At 41.9% G+C, this 13,918-nt stretch overlaps 1 long non-coding RNA gene across 1 annotated transcript in view; it reads left to right on the top strand.

Annotated features, from left to right (window-relative positions):
- Positions 1 to 4,928: 4,928 nt before the first annotated feature.
- The window catches only part of LOC102295303, a 28,838-nt gene continuing 19,848 nt past the window's right edge, over positions 4,929 to 13,918 (top strand). The window contains exon 1 of the long non-coding RNA XR_316688.2: positions 4,929 to 4,961. This is a non-coding gene — a long non-coding RNA (uncharacterized LOC102295303). The remainder of the gene's footprint in view (positions 4,962 to 13,918) is intronic.

Below are 13,918 nucleotides of genomic sequence, written 5' to 3' on the forward strand. Positions count from 1 at the left end.
GGGAGATGAAAGAACAAAAACAGCCAGAATCCAAAAAAAGAGTGTTTAATGTTCTTCGAGAAGACTGGAGAACTAATCCTAAAGGCCCCTTAAAAAATCGCAAATAATTACAAAAAATGATTGCTGAAGAATTCAGGCTGTGTTGAAGAAAAAAGGTGTAGAATTAAAGCTGGCCAGAACGGGTACTCTATACTGCCTTATATGCTGTATTTCTATTTATGGTTGCATGTGTTTCAACAAATCACTGCATCTATTTCCCATTTTGCTAGCAAAATCAAATGAAATCAAATGATGGTGGGTTGAGACTTTTGGACAGTGCCGTATTTCCAAATATAAATACAGCTGTGGAGGAAAATTCAAGTGTAGCTCAGAGTCTGGGAAATTCAACTTTTCATTTGTAAGAGGACGGCTATGCCATTTCCTCTTTTAAAAGTTACTACTGGAGTTGCTGCCAAGCTAAAGATTAACCTTGCCCTCCTGTTTCCAAGAAGACAGTAGTAGCACAAAGCAGCTAGTGTTAAATAATAAAGCAGGCACTTCTACTTAGGAGCATGTGGACGCATTTTAACTTAGTTAATCTAGGTTAGAAAAATGTGGGGGGTTTTCTTGTCAGCCTATCCATTAAACCTTTTCCCTCCTTTCTTTCTCAAGTCATATTTTCATGTTTGGGCATCTTTGACTTCTTTGTTTTTAATGTATCATCAATGCATAACACATGTATACATTTTCTGCTGTATAACAGATCATTACAAATGCCATGGAATTGGGGCCTGTCCAATTCAAATACAAAGGGAAATAAACCAGTGGTGTTGAGACAGACACGAGACTTTGCTCTGCTGATTTATTTCTGCTGCTGTTTGCTTCGGAAACGACAGCACTGACAGCACTTTGCCGAGCAAGTTCTGTAAGAGACGGGGGGAAAAAGAGCTCCTCAGCAGAGATGGGTTTTAAGTAGTTTTCATAAAAGCAGCTGGAGAAATGCATCATGGGTGCTCAGTGGGTTAAGAAGCAAATCGTGTATCTGCAATGTTAAATTCATAAAAAAATAATGGAGCTGGATTCAGGAATAAATCAGATCTCTAGAGTGCAGCTTTTACCCAGGCTGCTGCTGAAACACAAGGAAGGATGACAGTCTGACCTGTCCTAATTAAAGCATAAATAATGAAAGACTTGCATCTTTCATGCATTGTTTGAAATTAATAAATGTTTTAATTCAGAGGTAGACGCTTTGAGAACTTGAATTCCTTATTAAAGCAGCGAGTCGGTGACGCACAAATATTCAGAGGTAAATGTGGCAGCCCTTACAAGAGGACGCACTTGATCTTGGAGAAGTGTGCAGCCTGCACGCACTCGGCGCAGATGAACCAGACTTGAGCAAAAACTCACCCGCATAACCTCTCATAACCTCTTGCCTAACTCCATTTCACCCATGCACAGTTTTACAGCAGCAGCAGGCGTGATTAGACCAGGATGCATTTGGCTGAGCCCAGCTGTGGAGAGCCAGCCAGTGGATGAAGAATATCAGTCTCTCATCCCGCTAAATGAAAACTAAATGAAAGGCTCTCAGATGGTGTGAGAGTTGCGTAAGGAGGCACCGAGCGAGGTCCCGGGATAAGCTGATTACGTGGCAGACTCATATTCATTTCCACAGCCAATCCGAGTTGAGCGACAAGGCTTAGAGAGCCTCGCTCCCCGTTACTATTGCACCCACTCCACTCCTCTCCTCTCTTAATACATATCTTTTTCTATTTTGTTGTTGTTGTTGTATGTGGCGAGTGTTTATCTGTGTGTTTGTGTGTGTGTGCTGCAAATGATCCCACATGCTTCTCTGACCGCAGGCGTCAAAGGCAACTGCTAAATCTGCTTCAGATAGTTGTGGTTACAATGCCACTAACAAAATGTACACACACGGTTGCTCATACATGTTCATGCACTTACACACACACACACACCCAAAGCACTATACTTGAAACGGCTTAGCCGAATGTAAAGTAGACACTGAGGCTTAGCAGCTGTGAAGGTGAAAGTGACAGGACAGCTGGGGATGTTATCCAATTGTAAGCATTTGTCCTGTTTGTTATTTTGTGTGCGTTTGTGTGGTTAGTTCAACAGTAGCGGTGCTGTCAGGAGGTCAGAGCTGGCTTCAGAGGAGAAAAGGTGGCAGTTTAATAAAGTGTCGAAGCTCAGCGTGACTTAGCAATAGTTGTTTTTCACCACGTGATGAGTGAGGGGTTGATGAGAGAGGCGGCGAGCAGAAACGATCTTCAACAGGTGGCACGCTTCGTCTGCCTTTTTCTCTCAGTATATGTCTAAGCCCACGTGCCTCGCTATGTGTGTATGTGTAACACAGCGTCTGTTATTGTACAGCTAATCCTCCACAGAGGCCACAGCATATAAACAGAACAACTGTGCTCACCATGTGACATGCTCAGAGGACCAAGGAAACACCAGCGCTTCCTGGTTTACTTTTAAACGTTTGGGAAACAATGCCTCCATTTTGAACAGAAGAAGCAATTTGTCCTCTTCAGCAGCTGCTCTCATAACATTTTGCACGTGTACTGATCAGTATATAAAAGTGACTTTAATTCAATTCAGTTTTATTGTGTAATGCCAAATCACAACAGCTATCGCCTCAGGGCAGTTTACATTGTCAGGCAAAGACCCTACAATAACACAGATAAAAGGCCAACAATCAAATGATCCCATTTGAGCAAGCACTTGGCGATAGTGGGAAGGAAAAACTCCTTTTTAACAGGAAGAAACATCTGACTGAATCAGGCTCAGGGAGGGGCGGGTATCTGTGGCGACCAGTAGCCAGATCTCTGGCTCTCTGTGGAAGAGAGCCAGAGATTAAATTCCGTAGAATCCGTACATGCCTTACTTTTGTTAATTCCCTTAAATTAAAGCTAAAACTCTCCGCTTAGCTCACAGTTAACAAAAGTAGGGTCATTGACCACATACAGTATTTACAGACATTTGACCAGGTACGCCTTGCTAGAACTGGACTGGATTCCCTTTTACCTTCAGAATTACTTTAATTTTTCATTGCATTGATTCAACAATAAGCTGGAAATATTTTGTAATTTCTCAAATATTTATTCAGAAATTCTGGACCATATTGAGATGACAGCTGCAGTTTCTTCACCTGCACATCCATAATGACAATCTCCCGTTCCAGTATAATGGACTGAGATCAGCTGACTGTAGAGATTGTTTGTGTACAGTGAACTCACCATCATGTTCAAGAAAGAAGAAGTCGTACTTATACAGCACCTTTCTACACAGCACTCAAAGCACTTTCTACTACAAGTCTCAGTTGTCCAATCAAACACACACAGTCATATAGTGCTTTTATCTACACCTAAGCACTTTTTAAAAATGTATCATTTACAGACAAACTCCAATGACTGCATTACAGGCAACTCATGTTCACTATCTCGCCAAAGTATTTTGGCACAAGAAGTGGAGGAGCTGAGAATGGATCTACCAACCTTTTGATTGATAAATGATCCCATGTGCCACCTCAGCAACAATAATCTAGGTAGGTTTTAGCATTTAGAAGCAACTGAACTGGTACTACAGGGCCCAAAGTGGGCCAAGAAAATATCCTCCATGCACTATACCACCACTAGCATCCCAAATTTGACTCATATCTTCAGGTCTCTTGGTGAGCCTACGTGAAGTGTAGATTCAGTTTCCTGTGCTTAGCTGACAGGAGGGGGACCCGGTGTGGTCTTCTGCCGTTGCAGCCCATCTGCTTCAAGGTTCGATATGTTATGCTCTTCTGCATACTGTTACTGTTGCTTTCCCATCAGCTCAAAGCAGCCTGGCCATTCACCTTTGACCTTTGCCATCAACAGGCATTTTTGCACGTAGATACTCTAGTAAGGAGCAGTGCTATCATCCCTCAAATCGTCTCCAACACATGGTTGGTTTCATTTTAGTAGATGCATTTCCTCTTGCTCACAAGAACGTAGTTACGCTACAGCTGTAACCACAGTATATCCTGTTTAGTGAACGAACAAAGAAAACAGAGTAGATCAGAAAAGAAAAAGGGAAAGTTAATTAGGAAATGTCTGTCGCACAGATTAAGATTGTAAAAAAACAGAGTGTTAAAAACATTTTATCAGAGGGCAATAATAAACTTCTGGTTTATTGTAAAGGAAAATTTAGATGCATTCAAACTTGGGTCTTATTCAGCCTTTAGTTTGACATTAATGATATTAATGGCTGAGATCAGAGCATGTGTGATTACTACATGGCCAATATTTTGGCAGTTGTTTTGCATGATGGGCTTGGACTTTTTTCAGAATTGCATTTCATGTCATCTGCATACATTTTGCAAAGAAACCCCAAAAACCAAAACCAAAACAAAATAAAGCACAAATCAAAAAAGCACAGATCAAAAATGCTGAAGAACTGGTTGTTGTGACTATATTCTTAGTATGAAAAGCAGGTTGTGTAAAACTGTATTTTCCTCATCATATAGTGGTTGAATTATTCAGTCCGCCTTATTGTTATGATAATTGAAGCTCTCGCTGTCACTTTTCTGATGCCCTAAATTCAAATTCCTCCGCATCATCTCTACTTGTTGAATAAATATTTAGGCCCACTCTGATTACGGTGCAGAGAAAATACTTTTTCCTTCCCTTTTTCAAGGTGTTTTCACAGCAGCTGACATAGTGTATGTGTTTTCTATTTGTAACCTGCCATGGAGCTAGCTTATTATCAGAGGAGTGACCACAGTGTCACAGTAACTGCCCTTATCCCCACATTCACGTTCACCTTTCCGTCTATTACCATTGCCCTGGTCTTGTTCCATGCCATCTGTGTCCATAGCAACTGGACAGAATAGGTTACTTATTATAGGACAGGGGCTCAGCTGCCAGGTAGTTTACAATGAGATTTGTCATATCCTCTTCCAAACAGGTCAACAGCACATGAGGTACAGGAGGTCGGAGGTAAGAGCTGTCTGTTTCAGAGTGTGAAACCTTTTCCACTGTTCGAATTTAGGAATACATGAATTCCAATAAGAATCTTTTTATTGATTTTATTGATCTCATGATCTCAGTTTAATCAGAGCCTATTATTTCAACTATACTCTATTGTTCCAAAAATAAAGATATATAACTAGAAAGCGAAAATTTCTGAAGAAATTTTAAGTGTGCCTATGCCGCCGCTAATCAGTGTAGTTTGCCATTCAAACGGCTACAGAGAGCAAAACTCAGCAGAGCAGCCATTCTCCACCATGAACTATGGTAAAACCAAACACCGCTCGCGCCTCACAGATGACAGCTTACGGTTTTGTGTAAAGATGAGGTGACTTCGTACAGCCCCGATTTGTAGACGCTGTGCGCAGAGGTTCATAAGCAGACCCGACAATGTTTGCATGAACACGCTGTTGAAGCATTACGTTATGGACCACTTTTCACACATAGTTGCTGTACCCACACAGCCGGCTGTAGCTTTTCATCTCACAGCCCGACACATACAAAAAAAAAAAAAAGCAGAGAGAGCACAGACTTTACACCTGAGAGGCGTGATTGCAGATGCCGCTGAGGTGGGTCCACCTCCCCTGCAGCGGCACTGCAGACCACGCCCTGCCACACACATCAAACACGTAAAATAAATATTTATGCACTTTTCATTCACTTTTTGTTTTTTGTTATTTTTACACAGTGTTCTGAATGATTAACAATGGTCTACAGCCAATCTTGTGTATTATTATACAAACTTGGTTGTAAGATTCAGATAACTATTTAATAAAAGCTAAATATTTTATATGAGAGTAAGAAAGAAAAGTATATCTTTGTCTCATACTCTCATCAGACAATACATGAACCTCTCAATAAACAAAATATATGCTCGGCTTAAATGACAAACCGCTATTTTACACAGTGGAACACTTATTTTTAAACAAAACCAATGCAGTTCGCCACTGACAGTGCTTACCTTTGCACATCACAGTAAACACTGAACCAAGATGGCGCCCACGCGAACGAGAAATCTGAACTACGGTGTCCTGCAGAGGACAAATGGTCAAAATTGCTAAAATTTACAACATATATGCAGCTCAACAGCGACACCTTGTGACTTATTCCAGTCACTACCTTAAATATACATAACGTCTTACCTGACATTCAGTTCACCGGACACTCATACTGAATCACCAGCCCATATAAATGAGCCAACCAAGAGTCATCACGAAAGACTAGGGGTGACACGAGAGCGTGAGCGGGCCTGGGTGTCAGCCAGCCCAGCCTGGGTGTCAGCCAGCCTGACCTGGGTGGCAGCCAAGCCGCGCTCGCCAGCTAGCCGGCTAGCTGCCATGCGGCGGTGAAACGAGAGCGTGAGCCGGCCTGGGTATCAGTCAGCCCGGCCTGGGTGTCAGCCAAGCCGCCCTAGCCAGCTAGCCGACTAGCTGCCATGCGGCGCTAGCAGTAACATCGTGAGAGATATGGGACTTCTTGATAAAAGGCCTGAACGACAGATATTTGAAGTTTACACCCCTACATTATCGCCTGAAAATAGGGGAGGCTGTCATAAAGTTCAACATCAGTAACTTAGTATATCAGCTGTATAGAAACTCCGTCTGTCAGCACAACGAAAATAAACTACACCTAAACTCGGTTTATATCTGACCCAAATAGAGTGCAGTTAATAACGTCTTACCTGAAATTCAGTTCAACAGCCGCCTGCTTCTCCTGCATTGGGTTTCCCTTATCCACGATTGAGCTCTGCGTTAGCCACCACCGGTCGATCGGTGGCCGCCTCGCATGTTTCTTTCCCCGCATACGAGGGGAAGAGACATATACCGGTGGCTAACGCGGAGCTAGCTAGCCACCGGTATATGAACAACTCAGTTATTTTTTCCACATCGACCAGCATCATCGGCCCATATAAACGAAAAATAAGTCCAGCTAATACAAAGACTGTTTGCGGAGCGATCGGGGGTGAAAGGAGTTAGAGACGCCTCACTGAAAGCCAAGCCTGGGTGCTTTTGAGCGAAGCGGCGCTAGCTAGCCGAGCTAGCTAGCCGGCTAGCCGAACTAGCTAGCCGCGCTAGCAGCAACATCGTGAGAAATCTGTTGCTAATATGGGATGTTTTGACAAAACGAGCAGATATTTGATGTTTACACACCTACATTCTCACCTGAAAACCGGTCGATCGGCGGCCGCCTCGCATGTTTCTTTCCCCACATATGAGGGGAAAGAGACACATACCGGTGGCTAGCTAGCTCCGCGTTAGCCACCACCAAACAACTCAGTTAGTTTTTCCTCATCGACCAGCATCATCGGCCCATATAAACGAAAAATAAGTCCAGCTAAGACAAAGACTGTTTGCGGAGCTATCGGGGATGAAAGGAGTTAGAGACGCCTCACTGAAAGCCAAGCCTGGGTGCTTTTGAGTGAAGCGGCGCTAGCCGGCTAGCTAGCCGCGCTAGCTAGCCAACATCGTGAAAAATCTGTTGCCAATATGGGATGTTTTGACAAAACGAGCAGATATTTGATGTTTACACACCTACATTCTCACCTGAAAATATCTTAAAAGTTTACTTTGTGACCTACAAACACAAATAAGAGGAATATATTAAACCAAGTGGCAGCCGCCATTGTTTGACTGGTAGAGGCGTGCTATGAATTGTGGGATATGCAGTTTTCCACCAAGCATACACCCTTGCCGTTACCGTAACTATTCAATGCTTCGTGCAACCTTAAGAATTCCAATGGTTCCTGAAAGCACCGACGCTGTGCGCGCCGTTGATATTGTCGTCATTATGGTAATCCAAATACGGGGACATACCACTAGAGTGAGCCAACACACCACAAATTAAGTGAGTGAGCAAACACACCACAAAGTAAGTTAAGTTTCACTTTCGTTCGTTCCCATTCATTCAATGGGCAAAACTTGCATTAAAATATTCATATTAAAAAAACTATAGAAGTTATCATAATTTACCAAAGCTTCGCTCTCGGGTTGGCGATTTTCTCAATGGGAAACATTGATATGATTTAACATACACAACGGTTGGAAGTGTAAACACCAAAACTCATTTCCTGATCCAGCCCGCGTAAATAAGAAGAAACATCCACCAATTGAACCTACGTACCGAACGTGCGGAGCTAGCGGTGATCGGGCGTCCTTAAAAGGACAGGCTCTGGGGTATCTTAGAAGAGGTAACTAACAATTGAAGGTATGGATACTAAGTCCGGGGAGTGAGTATACTGTGAATGATCTCCCATAGCAAGGATTACTGATACAGGCAAGGCCTACATAACAACTGTTGAATAACTAATGAAGAGCTCTATAATACATAGCATATATATTACGGTAATAATATTATGTATCACATCGGAGTGTAATTCATAGGTATATGTAATTTGTCAGTGTAGTGGTTTCATTAACAAAGACGGGGCAAGTGTTGTGTATGTACAGTGAAATTTCGGGGGAGAGTACCATGTTTAACAACTTCAACTGTACTTAGCTATCGTGATTTAGGATCATTCAAATTGTCCAAGAGGTATATTACATAGAATGAGAGTTCATATATCAGCGATTCCGGCAGCCGCTCATACCAAATCTTTAGTGATAGCTGAGTCTAACTAGTCGGCTAAAAGCGCCCATTACCATAAACAGTTTTGTCACTTCACAAACGGAACAAAGTAATCAAATGCAACTGATCCCAGTCCCTAGCCTGTTTTTTTAACACAAGCAGTGCGTGTTGGAGCATATGCTAGTAGCATTACCTGACGATACTCTCTCATAGTCGGTATCTATACATATGTTATTTTGTACCATTATACGGGCGAATATCATTGTTACTCACTGCATTCTAAATAATTTGCTGCGCTGTATCGTAAAGGCACACCGTTCACCATAAGTTATGGATTTAAGGAATTATTTAATGTTTAGTCTCTGAATTTAGTCATATTTCATCCATTCATCTAGGTGCAAGTATAGTATGTCCCTTTGCTTAGGTTGAGTATTTAAGGATCATAACAAAGTCCGAGCATCGGGAGAGTGGGCTGTCGTCCGTGCTCTGTGGGGAGTTCCAGGAAAGCAGCTGAGCTATGGTACTTGGGCCTTGGTGGCCGCGACTACGGGCCTGGGACCGCCCTTGTCCACTGGTTTGGCCACGTTAGGGGCCCTGGATATGGGCGGTAGCTCGGTCAGCGGGAGCTCCCCACGCGGAGGGGTACCCACCTGCGCGGTGCTTTCCCCCTCCAGGGGCAAGGGTACCTAGACCCGGTGGTAGAGTACGCTTGGGGAGTGTGATTGTGTGTACAGGTCTCTTTATGTCTGTCTCCACGTTGGGTGAGTGTGGAGTAAGTTGCATATGAGAGCATGAGGGTGGGAATGGATGTTTGTATCTGTGTGTGCCTGTATGTCTGTGTCTATATGTCAGGTGGGTATCAGACGCCACCTCTCTGGGGACATCTCAGGCCCTCCAAGGTATTGGAGGCCTATCTCCCCCACCACCACTTCCCCTGCCAGTGGCAGACGCCCTCAGACATCGGTGCGTTGGTGGGTCTTTGTGTCCGGGGATGGGCATCCAGGTACACACCGGCTCACTCCTTGGTGGCTGCTTATCGGGGCCTGGAGCCTGGGGCTCGCTCGGGCCACTCCAGGGGTGGGGTGCCCTCGGCCTCTCGGCCTGGGGCTCGGTCACTCTGGCACTCTTGGGGGTAACGAGTGCCACTCATGGGATATTTTCTCTTTTTCATTCCAGTTTCTGAAATACTCAGACTAGCTAATCTGGCAACAACAACCATGCAAAATTCAAAGTCACTTTAATCACCTATTCTGATGCATGCTTTGAACTTCAGCTGGTCTTCTTGGCCATCGCTACAAACCTAAATCTGTTGAGTTGCTCATTATTAGATGTTTGTGTTAACAAGCAATTGAACAGGTGTTTATAACAAAGTGGCTGGTAAGTGTAAAAAATCAAATTGTTCTTTTAATTTGTATCTGACTTTCAATTCTCTTTCAATCAAAGACAACTGTGTTTTTAATTTCATGAAACCCAACATGGTTTTGTACATATATAATACTTCTCTACTGTTGCTCAACATTCAGTGCTTTTCCCCCCACCCCAATATATATATATATTCATAAAGTATTACTTTATCATTTATTCTATTAACAAAACAGCCATTATTTAGATGATATAAATCATTTGCCAAACACTACTCATATTCTCATGTGTCCAAAATATAGATATAAATATAAATATATAAATATTAACTACAAACGTGTGTTTTGTTCGAAACACGTCAGTTGGGTGTCTCTTTGGAAAATTCACAGACTCACAGAGAGCGAGTGAGAGAAGTGAAGGAAGAAGGGAAGTCTTTTGGTAGCAGCTGCGGGTGCAGATTGAGAGATAGCGTTGCAGATTGTCAAATTCCTCGTCTCTGCCCCTCTGGCCTCTGAAGCACATCCGTATGGAAGCAAGCAGACTGGGACCTCAACAATGGAGGACATTCAGTCAGCTCAGATAAACTCTTCTCCTGTTCCCATTCCGTACCACCATCACTGCTCTTATCTCACTCCCTTGCCTCTCACTCCTCCTTCACTCTCCAACAGTACAATAACTTTTCTTCACTTCCCTGAACCTCCAAATCTCACCACCAGCTTGTTAGTGTCCCCGCAGTTCCTCCTCTTCCCCTGATAAACTACGGGCTGCTCTCCCCTTCACCGCAGCCCACCCTGTCATCACCCCAGTTGTTAACCTGGACCGTGACGATATTAACAGATGTGACATGTTGCAGCAATGCTCATTGTGCGGTGCTCAGCATTTTCATTTCTTACACTGCTGTCTCCAAAAGTTGGTTCTGTTCATCTGGACGTAGCGTTTTGTGGGAGAAACGTTTCGTCACTCATCCAAGTGACTTCTTCAGTCTCCTGGATAATTGAGAATGCATCAAGACGTTACACTGCTGTCATCTTTCTGAGTTAGAATTTTATTTTAGCCACTTTAACTTTGCCTTGTTTCCTTGCACTGAAAGCACAAATATGGAGTATTATATTGGCTATAGTCATTTTACAAATGGGTTTACTCAGTGCTAGAGTTTTCTGAGGCGAAAGTTCTTCTCGTTTAAAGATGCACAACCCCTCTGTAGACATTTTGCTTTCAAAAATTTAAAGATTGAAAATTAGCCCTAAAAGGGGAAAGAATAAATAGTCAGTGTGTGACCAGAAAATACAAATTTTAATCATGTCTGCTTAGAACAACATAATATATCAACTTGTTACTGCAAAATTAAAATTGTATTGCTAAAGGCAAACAAATGAAAAGAGGTATCCCATCCTGCCAAACTCATGGATACAAATATACCACGGCCAGTTTGCACAGAAAGAAACAGAAATAAAATAGTCAAAACTAATTATTTTCAATGTCATCTATCCACCCACCCATCTATCAGTCCACCCATTTCTAAAGCAATTTATCCCCCCGCATGGTAACTGAATCTGCTGTCTCTTATATCAATTGAGAGATAATAGGTTGGAGAGCAGGACAAGCATACTCTTCATTTTAAAATGAACCACGGTTACCAAATAAACTAAACAGTCCAAATATTGTATTCAGTTGTAACAATGTGTCTAACTTTTCATACAAATAGATGAAAAGCTTGGTCATGACTCTCTATGTGAAACTGAAAGTCTGAGGATAAATCGATCTCTTCTCACGACTGACCACAATCGCCCCTCTTTTATTCATTTGAAAACATACTGTATTTCATTTTTAAATATGTATACATATTGAATATTGACTGTCACACAGCAGCAAGCTTTAGGACACTGACGATGTCTTGGCCCTGTTCTGTCAGAGCAATTAATAGCAACCAATGAGGAAGCTTGTAGCTCCATTACCAAAATGCTGGATTACATGTATCAGCGTCAAAACTGCAATGAGCCGAATCCTCCCCATAATGAACGCATTAATCCACCCCTCCACTCTCACGTCCTCTGTCTCTGTGTTAGCAGTGATAAACCTGCAGAAACAGATAGAACAGAACCCCCTGCCTACTCTGAATTTATTCAGAGGATGTTTTGTATAGATCACAACTGATTTTTCCCTCAGGTTTGACTTATTTAACATTTGAATTTGTGCAGCACGGAAACAAAATCCTCCTGATAGTCATGCCTATAGGTTAACAGTCATGTTATCATGAAGGGTGACTTGGTTTTGTAGCTGCAGGTTGTGGAAGTTGAACTGCGACAGAAAGAGGAACAGATTTATGGAGAGTTTTTTCCCCCCAATGGAATATCTATAATAATTTTTTGCCACACTGTATAAATATATATATACACACACACACATACATATATATATATACATATATATACATATATACATATATATATATATATATATGTATATTAGGGGTGCAACGATACACTAATTATATATATATATATATTATATATATATGTATATTTATTATATATATATATATATATATATATATTATATCTATATATATATGATATATATATATATATACTATATATTATATATTATATATATAATATATATTATATATATTATTATGGGCCTGCCAGGCTCTCCACACCTGACTTCTACCCAGTCCAAACCCCTATGGCCTCTCCTGTGTGTAGCTGGCTGAAAGGAGGGCAAGACCATGTAGCTGAGCCTAGCAGGGCACCATGAACTAAAGCTTGGTTCAAGGGTGGCCTGGTGGTAATATGGTCCCCTGGCCTTCCCCTCATTGATTTAGAGGATTTCTAAATTGCTCCTGGGATCATTCCAGTGGACAAACCCCTCTACCATGATGGTAGTGCAGAGGGTCTAAAGAAGCATAACATCCTGCAAACTGTTCAAAGACTGGTGTGGCATCGGTGGTAATGCAGAAATTAAACTATCAGTTGTGGTGACAGAGAGTTCAGGATGAAAGTGAAGTTGTCAAATTCCCAGTCAGTCTCACTCCTACCCTCATGCATGGTCTCAAGCTTTGGGTAGTGACTGACAGAAGAGGCACAAGCAGTGGAATGAGCTTCCTACATAGGATTGTGCTCAGATCAAAGATAGGGTGACAGTGATTTAGAGTAAAGCCACTTCTCCTCTACACTGAAAGAAGGAAGTTGATGTGGTTTGAGGATTCAACTAAGTTGCCTCCCGGGTGTGTCATAGGAGATGTTTTTTGGGCATGTCCTAGAAGGTGGCATCCCCAGGATAGTCTCAGAACACACTGGGAAGATTATATCTCACGGGTGGCTTGGAAATACGTAAGTGTCTCTGAGAGCTGGAGGAGATGACTGGATAGAGAGAGGTCTGGGCTTCTGTACTTGCTGCCCCTGGAACCTGCAGCTGGGTAAAGGACAGAAAACAGACAGACAGTATTTATATTCCATGCACTTGTTAAATGAATTCTGAGAAGGAAAATAACTGAGTGATAGGTGAACTAATAGATGTGAATTTGAATTTAATGTGCATTTCATGTTAACTTATTTTTAATTAATAATTCAGTGTTGAAGTTAAATAGATTTTTGTTATGTAGCAAAATATTTTATTATAATTAAAACTAAAATGGTTTATAATTATCAAGCTGCCACATTTTACAAGCTACACAAGATCAGAGTATAAATATAAGAGAAATTTCCATCATCCTTACATGTGAGAGCAGGTGTAGTTTAAATAGGCATAGACGCACGATGAAATAAAAAGCTGAAAACAACCTCATAAATATGCATTTTATCAAAACATGTTATAATGCACATCGCCTTTCGGGCATATTTCTCCTCTAATCATTTATAGCATTAATATTCCTCTTCTTCAATCAGCAGCTATTAGTGCAGAAGCCTTATGCTTAATTCTGTACTCTCCATTCACAGATGGAGAATAACTCAACAGCACAGACGTTTTTCTGCAGGTAAATAGAGAAATGTTAAGGCAAT

Source organism: Haplochromis burtoni, unplaced genomic scaffold, assembly GCF_018398535.1.
Source record: "Haplochromis burtoni strain Fernald_Lab_line unplaced genomic scaffold, NCSU_Asbu1 Contig_200, whole genome shotgun sequence".
NCBI lineage: Eukaryota > Metazoa > Chordata > Actinopteri > Cichliformes > Cichlidae > Haplochromis > Haplochromis burtoni.